General features: G+C 35.2%; 1 protein-coding gene across 2 annotated transcripts in view; it reads left to right on the forward strand.

Annotated features, from left to right (window-relative positions):
- The window catches only part of LOC132923773 (sal-like protein 3), a 78,011-nt gene that overhangs the window by 47,162 nt on the left and 18,616 nt on the right, over nt 1-12,233 (forward strand). The gene's annotated exons all lie outside the window — the stretch shown is intronic.

Consider the following 12,233-nt stretch of genomic DNA (forward strand, 5'->3'; position numbering starts at 1 on the left):
ATAACTGTGGTGCAGTGTATATATATATTGATATTATTACATGGTTATACGACAAAAATATATATCTCCTGACGGCACTGTCAACTTTTATATTATTAGGTGACGTGGGTTCCGGACTTAATGTTCGACCACTTGCAGGGCAAAATATTCTTTTACTATTTTTAAAACCCATCTAATTAATGCATATGTTTAATATTGAATTTTAATACTTCGATTTTATTGTGTTAAAATATAAAAGTACAATAACATATTTATGATTATCATAATATGACCCAATGACAAAATTATCAGTATTTAAAAATTAATAAATATTTTTTTAACAGTTTTTTTGCTTGCTTTTATTTACTTTTTTTGAAAATATTCTTTATATTCTATAATATATTATATTGTTTTTGGATGCAGGTTAATTATTTGGAATTGCAGAAGTGATTGGGTGGTTAGTCCCCGAACCCCGGATGCCATTTAAAAAGAATGTGTTTTTATTATTTCTTATAAAATTAAAAAAAAAATAAGTTATATATATTTTATAAATTAATCGGAATATTAATAATAAGCTTATAAATTTATCCCTCCCTTAAGAATGTTCTAAAGACATGCACAAAATACAAAAATAATTATATATGCCGTATATATACTCCAGAAGTTTAAAGTAGTTTGTGTGTATGTAGGATCCATATAGACACAAAATTCACTCACGTGTGATCAAAACAATTTCGCAAACGTATCAATTTACCACGTGCGAACACATACAAATATACCTACTTACAGACTTATATACTTGAAAACCGCAACTAGAGAGTATTGTAATTCCGGACGATTATGTGTGTATTGCCGTGAAAAACGACATTACTAAGCGTGTATTGTAATATTGTAAAAGTTCGATAATGCAGTAATAATAATACGATTTGAAATCGATAACGTGATTTTTACATTTACAACATTATATTATCTAGGTACATTTGTGTTTATCATTTTGATAAGCGTAACTGAAAAATGACTTATGATTGTTTTGTTTCGACGGAGTCAATTGTATGCGCCACTTTATCGTTATTGTTACTAATGTTACTATATATCACGAAATATCAGCCGAACCGTATATAAAATACCGTTGATTATAAAGTTATAGTTATGAATCATACTATCATAATCATACGTTATTTTACGTATTGACATATTGTTTACTTATCATTGGCATAAAATATGTTCATCCCGACTACAACGACGACGATGTCTGCGTCAGATATTATAAATTTCAGAGAATCGTTTACGGTGTTTCGTCCCTGTTCAAACATCCAGAGTTGCATTTCGTGTTCGTCGACGACGAAATAATATTGTCGCATGGGACCGTGCCGCCGGCGTTTGATGTAATATCATTGTGTTATCGTTTTTGACGTTGACGTATCCTATACATTTCCGTAGTGTATATTTATAGATTGACAGCCTGATATTATTGTCGGTTCGTGATTATTTATGGTCTTCCGAACAGTTTTTCATTTCTGCACCGTTTTAATTTCGATAAATTTCGTATAGAAAAAATATTACGAAATTGGTCGTACGACTACAGCAGGTATACATCGTGTACATAATATAGGTATTATAGTGTATATATACGTACAGGCGCTGCACTAGAAATACAATACTCGAGTACTCTAACCACCCTACTACACATCATATATTATTATTATACTTATGATCCTTGTATTATTATTATTATTAATATCATATTATTATACACCGACATGGTTTTCATGCAAACAAATCAATCACAATAGTTTTCGACCGGGGACATAATATTACCCGCGATTGTTGTATAATATAACATATATATAAACATATATAATAAACATATGTATTATTATTATTATTATTATTATTATGTTTTTCTGCATCACCCCCTTTTACTCTCACTCACTCTCTCTCACTCGCTCTCTTTACATCTTCCATGCGTGTACACACACAATGTAAACACATTATCGGGAGGATCGTTCGCGATTATTGAAAAAAAAAAATAAAAAAAAAATACGCGTCTTTCTTTTATTATTAGACGGATGTCGTCCTCGTCATAGTCGTCGTCGTCGCCGTCGTCGTCTCCTCTCCCCGAGCGGTTCGCAGACGTGACCCCAAGGGGACCATCGGATCGGGCCTGCAATGTCAACATTATTGCACACCAGTGTCAATAATGCGTGTACGGTCATCAAATCCGATGCCGCGTGACGTTTCTATTGAAATAAAAACTCTTCGCTCCCGTTATATACACGCACAAAAAGGACAGACGACAGTAGTTTTCAGCCCCTTGTTGTGCGCTCGCTGTGGACATGTACGCGTATCTGCGTGTATATATATATAATATGTAGGAAAGACTTTTATTATACACATACAGTAAAAAAAGAGAAAAGAAAAAAAAAAGAGATTTGAAATCGGAGACGGGGCGAGGACACGCCGGCTATTGATATTATATTATATTATTATTGTGTCGGCATGTTTTTCCGATTCGACAAATTTCTCGTGTATAAATACTGCGCATTTTTTCCCTCCCGTTTCGCCGCCGCTGCCCTTCTATCATCTGTCGTATCTTCGTCCCCTTATTATTATTATTATTACTATTATTGTGCAGTGTCGTCGTCGTCGCCGCCGCCGCGACCAGTGTTTTCTGTGGTGAATTCTTTTGTACATTCTCGTTGTAAGTACGCTATTCCAAACGTTTTCTTCTCCGTATACTAAAAAAATAATTCGTATATACTAATATTAATAAAACAAAAGTAATACCTTTAGAGTTTATATACATGTATGTTATTATGGTGAGAAAAAAAATAGCTGGTAGGTTTTTACCCGAGTAAAAAAAACCTAATGACTTTTAAACTGTGAAAATGATGACAGAATGAATCGTATTTATAAGAAAAGATAAATGTTAATGAACTCCTCAATGTTATTACAAATGTTCCGATGCTAAATATAAACGAATTATTATCGAGTTAAAATTAAAAAATCTCACATGTTTATACCTACAACTGAAATACTCTTTATAGGTTTACATTTTAAACAAGAATTAGTTAATATTTTGATTTCTAATATTTTTCTATATAAAAAAATAGAATTTATTACTATTTAATGTATATTTCAATGATTATTAACTACTTACTATAGTATTTGATTATATAGATTTTTGAAAAATTACAATCAAATTATTACCTACCTCAATTAAAAAAAAAAAAAAATATTTTGTTTAAATTTAAATTTGTTAACCTATGTTTTTATTGACATGATAGTTTATCTCGTCGAGTTCTGTTAAGTGTTTTCTTGAAAGAAAGTGCATTTTACTGTTGCACGCATAATACCTGTTTATGTCTTACACAAATAAAAATTATAAATCATAAGCGCAATAATATTGAACAATAATATCAGGTATAGTGTACAGGTATATGTGGTAATTGGATAATGGTGTATAATATGTACCTATATAGCGTTTGTCCGTTCGCGGTATATTATTACGGAAAATAAAGGGGAAAAAACCAACACACATACAAACACAATATTCATCCGTCGCGACGTTATATATTGTTTTACAGAGCTTCCGATTGGGGGTGGAAAATAAAATTATTTAATTAAAAAATATACTTACATGTATATGCGTTATAATAATGTGTGGACATATCAATATTTTGATGTATTGGGTTGCACCGTGTGACTGGTAAAAATAAGGCTTCGCCGTCCACTATGGGTTTATAATTGATGTACACAATGGGTAAATATATATACATACAAATTATATGTGTATATTGTATACGTATAATAATGTATATTATGTTTACACACACACGCAACACTCGGGCATATCTATATATTTTTTTTATAAACGGGTCAACGAGAAATGCGATACTAATTTGAAAACAAAGAGGGGAAAATTTGGAAACCTTACGAGTGTATAACATATATGTACCGTATAATATGTAATAATAATAATTATTATCAAACATCGTATTTCTGTGTCAGAATATAATAACAATGATACGTTATTATATCTAATATTATTTTTGTAATGTACATTTTCACGATCGATACGACCCCCGTTCCGTCACGACAGTTACACAATATATAATATGATAATATATATTTCATAACTTTTGTTCGTTAGCCGATGACAATTCGCGTAATTAGTGGCGATGGCGAGGTGGTAATCGCTTTTGCGTAATATAAGTTTCATTTGTGTTTTGGCTTCGTCAAGTATTCCTCTATGTACGTAATAGACAAAATTGTATTTGTCAAGATAAGATTTGAGACCGCGAACAGAGGGGCTGTTATTAGATGACGTGGTTTTTTTTTTTTTTGGTAACACTTTTTTCGTTACTCGTCGGTTTTCAACGAAAATCGTGAAGCGTATAAAAATAAAAACCTGTGAAGTAATGTGCTGCGAGCAAACACTTGTCTCATTTCGAACGAAATCATTTTAGGGCAAAAGAATCGTTTCCGAACGTCATACGTAGGTACTTTTATATATATATAGAACGGTTTCAAACGTTATACCTACATTTTTTGCCCGTCATCGGTAGTCGGGTTTATAATATCGTGTTAGATTATTAATATTACAATATCGTCCGGGACATTATTACAGTTTCGTGTTTGAGTTTAAACGGAACAAATCGTCCTCGCCGCCGCTACCGTCACAACCCCATCGACTGACGGATTCCGTTCCGCGCCCGTTCGACCCATTCGCCCCGCAGGTCTGACGATAAAAATATATTATTATTATAATATCACACCGCGATAACTGCGATGCGGTTACTATACATTATATTATTATTACACAAACGCTGCGTGCGGGTCGTGTACGCAGTTCATTTTATAACACAAAAACGAAAAACTGAAGTTTACCCTTCAACAAGTACGCGCGCACACACATACACACACACAAGTCATATACATTACTTTGTTTTGGTTATTTATAAACGCGCGTTGGGAGAGTGAGAGCAGGGTAACGCACACACGAATGTACATATATATATTTGTAACTCTCCACTGCAGTTCCACTACCCGCCCCTCGCCCGGAACGCCTGGAGAATTTCAATTTAACAAATATACAGTATACGCACACACGCGCGCATATATACATGTATATATGCATATTATTAATAATAACAGTAGTAAAAGCCACGCTCGCAGATGAAAGACGTCAATGTTAATGGTTAGCGGGACGTAAATGATGAGCTGGTAGGATTTCTGTCTATTTTTGGATATATATTCCAAAAAGACGGAAACCCTGCAGCAGCAGCAGTGAAATTGGGGGAGAAAAAAACATTGAAATTAACAACACAAAACGAGAGGGTCGTCGTCGTCGGCGACTGTGACACTTACCGTCAAGTGGGTTCGTGTCAAATAGGCTAGGGAAAATAATAGCGCTCCCGGGCCGCCCCATCGTTCTGCAGATTTTTCGTAGCACGTGCCGCCGCCACCGCTGCGTCGTAACTCGTAACTTGACGCGTATTTATTCATTTTTTTACGTTTTTCCGTTTCTCATTCTCGCACTGTTGTTAATTCATCAACGCAATATTAAAATTACACAGACAGAGATAATATAATACTTGCGGTGTATACCTCGTACAAATTAAAAACATTGATCTAGACAATTAATATTGCCGCCAAGAGCATTTTGTACAAGTACAGAATATAATTATTTTTTAGACCGTCGGTAACATGGTCTTGGAAAACTTTAGGTATTTCAAAAATATAATAACAATTTTCATTTTAGTTATCCATAAGCTATAACTATATGAATCATACTTATCGTAGCTAATCTTATCAATTTTTGGACCGTTCATTTACGACATGCAAAATATTGCATTAAAATATATCTAAGCTTGACTCGCACAACTGCGATTTGCACTGATGTATTTGGGTGGATTCCCGCGGACGAATACTATATAGACACCCGACAACTACTGTACTGATTCAATAACATGTTCGTGGTGTACGTTATTTACCCAATTTAACCATAGGCGTTGGGCAGGACGGTCGTTCTATAGATCCTCCGAACCAGCACCCTTAACTCGAGGTGCCACCTGTAACACCTGTACGTGGAATATCGTTTTCTCGCAAGTCGATACACACGCATAATATATAATATGTACATGGGTACGACGCACACGTCCGAGTTTAATAATTTATACATTAAATTATTATATAATGAGACACTGGGGGAATAAGATATAATATATACTCACTTCACGGCTCACACACTCTAGCGCGCGCGCGCGAACCGGTCTCCGTGTCTCTCCTGCTCTCGTCGGACACGAGTACTACGCGAGTGTGTATATAAGAGGCACGTCCAACAGTGTTCTTATTTGGATATCTTTGGATCTTTTTACGGGCGCGCGCTCGAAAATGCACGACTCGACTACCTATACACGTATACATAATATTTTACAGAAACAAAAGTCGACGGCACGAGGAGGTAATTTATACGTTTTCTATATCGCAAACGCCTATATATATATACATATTATAAACGCGTTGCAGGGTTTTGAAATTGATAATGCTTAAAAATAAAATAAAAAAACTGCGTAAGATGCGAGCACTGCTGCGGAAGAACATATGTGATTTGTTTTTTTTTTTTTTTAATCAGCACTGTGGTGTGTGCCTCTCGGTACAACGAAATAGTAATAATAATACTATACGAATATATCGCGTATATATATCGCAGTTGTATATAACGTGTACACCCCGCGCTTCTTCTGCACACCCGGATAGAGGTATCTCACAAATAATATAACATAATACACGATTCGAGAGCGCGAGCTCTATATAACGTTATATTAGCTCGCGGGACGACGCAGCATATAATAATAATAATAATAATAATATATTGTACGAAATCTAATTTTACATGCGTTTTACTCTCGACTCTTAATAATATACGCTCGTGCTAGTATATATATATATATGCATAATGCACATATATATATACATATATTCTTTTAAAATATTTCTCTTTCCGGCACGAGGCAGATGTCAACTATGATATAATACAAACACACAACGGGTTCCAGATTTACAGGAATTCTTTCGTCCCATATATACGTCTATAGCACACTATACGGCAGCAGCTATCATCTCCCCCGCGACCGACTGCCGCGTGTTAAGGCAAAGCTGCAGTGCGGCGGCGGCTTACGTTTTGTGGCGCGCGCGTACGATTCAACCCTAATATCACAGCCGCGGATCGTACGTATATATATATATATGTATATATATGTACGGGCGCGTACGTTACGTCGTATATAAATCTCCCCACGATTTTCGAGTCTTATAAATATGTCAAAATCTGCTGAATGTTTCCTGAAATATAAACCAAAAGAGGAGAAAATATATATTTTACGGTTTACGGTTTTTTTCCCCCATTTGGATGTTTTTTTTCTTTTCGTTGTCGTTGTGCGCGACTTTTTTTCTCGCTTCCTATCCGCCTCTAAGAAATATATTATACATTAATATATATATTATATACTATTAAGGATAATAAGAGTTAGGGGAACGGTATGGAAATAAAAATCCACCGTACGCCGAACCGCGTGTTTAAATCTGTTGGTGTTTAGTTATCGTATCGAGAAGCAGATGACGGATACGGACAGAGGTGACAGAAGTGTTTATAGCATTAATCATCGACAAAGATTATTCAAAAAAACATAAATTTACTACGCGCGAGTATGGGTATATACAAAGTTCTCACAGGTTAGAAGGTCTCTATACTATACACGGCGCAGTCTTTCCTCCCCCCGCCACAATGGTCATTGGGTCGTTTAATAACCGCGGCTGCGTTTAAGTGAGCAACTAAAAACAAAAAATTAAAAAATCGACAGTCGATAGGTACTTCCCGCGTGAAGGGTTTGTTTGTAGTGTGTGTGTGTGTGTGTCGTCGTCGATTTATAATTTCTTCGCCTGTCGACGACGGGTGTTATTATTGCATTCATCCATCCATCACGCGTTCGAGTCGTAGTGTCCCGCTGCCGCCGCCAGTTTTTCAATTCGTTCGAAAAACCGTGCATAACAAATTAAATCGTCGAGTGTAAAATATGCGGGGCCAGCGACCATAGACGAAAAACCAAAACGAAATAATATATATGTATATTCGTGCGTGGCGTCGGGGGGATATAGGTAATACAAGAAACGGACTGATAATAATAATAATAATAATAATAATGGTAAAAAAATATAAAACGGGGTTAGCGCTCCCACCCCGGCGACGTGTAGGAATAATTCGTGAGGTTAAACTCTTGCGTATCGGTTATTATTATTATAGACGTACCTGTTATTATTATTATTATTATACACATCACTCGCGGAGAAGACCTGAACACCGGCCGTAATATATATATATTATCATAAAATAATATGCCTAACCGACCGATAGCTCCGTCGGTGTTAGTCATATTTATTGACGCATGGCTGGCCATCATCCGTCGCCGGCCGTCGTTTTTGTGCGTGTGTTGTGCGCGACGTCGACGATAGACAGTGACTGACAAACTAGATCCTTCCGCGGAGGCGGGGGCGGCGGCGGCGGATCTATTCATCCGAAACGCGGACGCTTTATGCTTTAATTTGAATACTTCCGGTCCGCGAGCGCACCGCCGCTGTCGTTGTACAACACCTCTGTAGATAATAGTATTATGTACATCACTCCTTATTTTCACAGACACACACCAAAACGCGCGATATACTATTTCCTATACAGATATACCCGCTGTACAGAGGTATTGTTTTTTTTTTTGAAATTATATATTCTTCTTCTGCTTATTATTTTTATTTTTATTATTATTATTATTATTATTATATCGGAAAAACAGAAAACTGTGACCGTAACCGAACGACGACGACGACGGTAATTAATACGGGTATTTGTCCGCAGCGCTCGGTTTCGCATGGTAAGGGAGGGGGAGATACTAACCCGGTATTACACGCACACACACACCTGTGTTACATTGTAATATTAAAAGCATAGATCGTCGCAGAATCCAATTAACAGAAAACGATTGTGGAAAGTCCTACGCGCGGAGGTACGTTGTATAGTATTATATACTCCATATTATATTATATCATGATGTATACATTGCACTTATACCGTATGCATATATTATTATTGTTCGTTATAATATTACACGCGTTTATCGTACAACTGCAACAGTACAGAACATAATATTGTGGACCTCACGATTCTCGTTTAATATACATATATGCCTAATAATAATAATAATACGTCGGCGTTGTACACATTATAATATATTATATATAATATGGGTGTGATCGGTTTATTTTGAATTTTTGCGCACTAAATGCACTCGTTATAATATTTTATGACCGACGGCCCTATATATCACACTCGCTTCATCCACTATCGAGTGGAACAATGATTTTTCAACATTTCCTGAAAATTAAAATGTTTCACCAATATTAAAATCCTTAAAAAAAAAATTGTTATTATAAAATTAACAATAAAAATAATCAGAAAAAATCGATCAAATTAAACTTTGTATTTAATATACCACGTCTCTTTTGAGAGTCCTAACATTGTCATAAGCTTCTGGAATTATATTTATAGATCATTATAGACGTATACACTACTAGTTACACGAGTAATGGTGGGAACGTATATAGGTACATCATTATATATATTATAACCATTATGGAACATATAGATCACGAAGATTATCGTTGGTAGTAGGTATGCTGTACGTGTATAATATGCAGTACGGTTTTTTTATATTTTTTTCGAGGGTTCTTGTCGTGCGTGTGTATTTATATGATGTATATCGATGAAAATTTTTCTCGGAATAAAAAACTCAAACGATCATTCGAAAAATGCAACTAAAAAACAAAATTAATAGATTTTAGTCTTTGGTGGTATGACGCGAACCAGTTTTTTCATTGTCATGTCATGTTACTGCCGCGACTTCGATGACAACGATGGCAAATATGCTTCTTCGAAAAATGTATACGTCAAATTACTGCTGCAGTATAGGTATAGGACATTGGCGCGTACCTACTCCTGGAACTCGTCGTCGTTACAGGAAACGTCTCATTATTTGACGTCGACCAACGTCGATTGACATTCCTGCGGTATTAATAAATTAGTTTTTATTTTATACTATTTTTTTTACTATTTCTGTTTTAAAGAACTGCCTACATATTTTATGCGAAATATGAACTCGGTATAACTGCTGCAGCGAGCCGCGTCAGAGAGACAGAGAGAGAGAGGCCTGGCCGCCACCGCTGCACCACCACTATTATTATACTGAGTACAGACACCAACAGACCAACAACTATACTAAACGACCGTTTTAATAGCTATCCCTCTCTCACTCTCTCTCTCTCGCCGTTTTTTTCCCATTATTATTTTTCTACTCGGATTTACGATTAGCACTTATATAGTACAATAAAATTAACGAGGAATGATCGGTGCGGACGGTGGCCGCGCCAAACGTTGCGTATAATAATATATAAGTAATACTTATTAAGTATATAACATACAACAGTAGTCAATAATAATAATATGATGATGATGATGATTATATACACTCTTCGTAACAATAATAACTACGACAGTCGTCCGTCACAATTGTAAACTATTTTGCGTTTCAATCGCGTGGAATGAAAACATAACGAACTGGTCTCATTTAGGTCGTGATTTTAATTATATTTTCACTGATGAGTTTAGTATTATTATTAATGTTTTGTGTGACAACAGATGAACGGCGTCCGGCGGGCGGCTCGTATGCACCGCCCAGACTGATGCGATAAAAAAAATTAAGGAATATTAATTAACTATAAAAACGTGAAAACGCGTGGTCAAAAAACCAACGGCGGGCTACTTGCAGTACCTATATTCGATTTCAATGGTAGAATGTCAAAGACAAAAAAAAAAAACTCGACAGCATTTTCTTTGCGATTTCGAGTTATTTTTATTGTTAAAAAATATATAATATTATATAATATAAAATTGGTATTTTTTAAATACTATACCATCTATTCACCTTGTGTAAATCGAAAAACGACTCGATAGTCGATATTCCGATATTGTGCAATAACAACATAACATATGTCGATAAAACATCATAATATCTAATATTTGTATCGCAAGGTAGCTATAAGTATTAGTGCCACTATTTTATACTCATACCTTTGGTTGGCCTTAATTTTATGCTATTACCGGTACAGTCAAATTTGAGTTATTTATTTAATAAAATTAACATTTTATAAAGTATTGGAAGGTATTTTAAAATTACATATTTCTTTGTCGATACGATTCTTACCAATACAAATAAAGTAGCTTACCGACTACTGTTTCATATAAAATTGAAAAGATAAAAAAGTTTATGAGCAGAATTTTATTAAAGATTGTAATAGTATTATTATGGTATATATAAACTTTTAAAAGATACAAAAAATTTATTTTGTATCCCATTTAAAATCCAGAATGACTCCGTTGTTGCCTCCGCCATTGCTAGCTGTCACTTCTGTTTTCCTAAGGTGAAAAAGTTTGGCTCGCCTAAAAATTTGGCACTGTTTTAAAACTGAAATGGTGCAACTGCACGTATATTATTTTAATTTTTTGCCGGCCCGTTAACAGTTTCGCTTTTATATAATCGTATAACAATATAATAACGTTAAACGAGCCCGTAAAATAATTGTTATTGTTTACCGCCTGAATACGATGCCACTCGACTTATTACCGATAAGACGAGTGACTTTGGAAGGAACGACACGGATAATTACGTTGTTTGACATCATAACGGCGATGGACGGATGAACGATCGGTAGGCAGGCAGGGTAATCCCATTAAAAGTAATCCGTCGTAAGGTTTCTGTATTTTCAAAGTTTTATCTACCGTGGAAATGACGCGCGCGCCCGTAGCAGTTTTCGTGTATACATGTTACCTACATTAGCAACGATAATTGTATTGTACACGACGGGATATTTTAAGCGTTATTTATCTCGTCCGTATTAATATATACTGTATAATTACAGTAGTCCGCTCTCCCCGCAGCGAGAACGAAAAAAAAGAATGAAGAATAAGAAGAAGAGACAAAAAAAAAAACTAACGAAGGTTACTTTAATATAGTACAATGCGCTCGCTCGCTCGCTTATATGCGCGTGCATTAAATATATATTTATGTATATATACGTATAAGTCGTGTACAAATTTAATCATTGTGACATTATACAATTAATGCGCGTGCGAGATTGGTATTAAT

This window comes from Rhopalosiphum padi, chromosome 3, assembly GCF_020882245.1.
Source record: "Rhopalosiphum padi isolate XX-2018 chromosome 3, ASM2088224v1, whole genome shotgun sequence".
In the NCBI taxonomy this organism is placed as follows: Eukaryota; Metazoa; Arthropoda; class Insecta; order Hemiptera; family Aphididae; genus Rhopalosiphum; species Rhopalosiphum padi.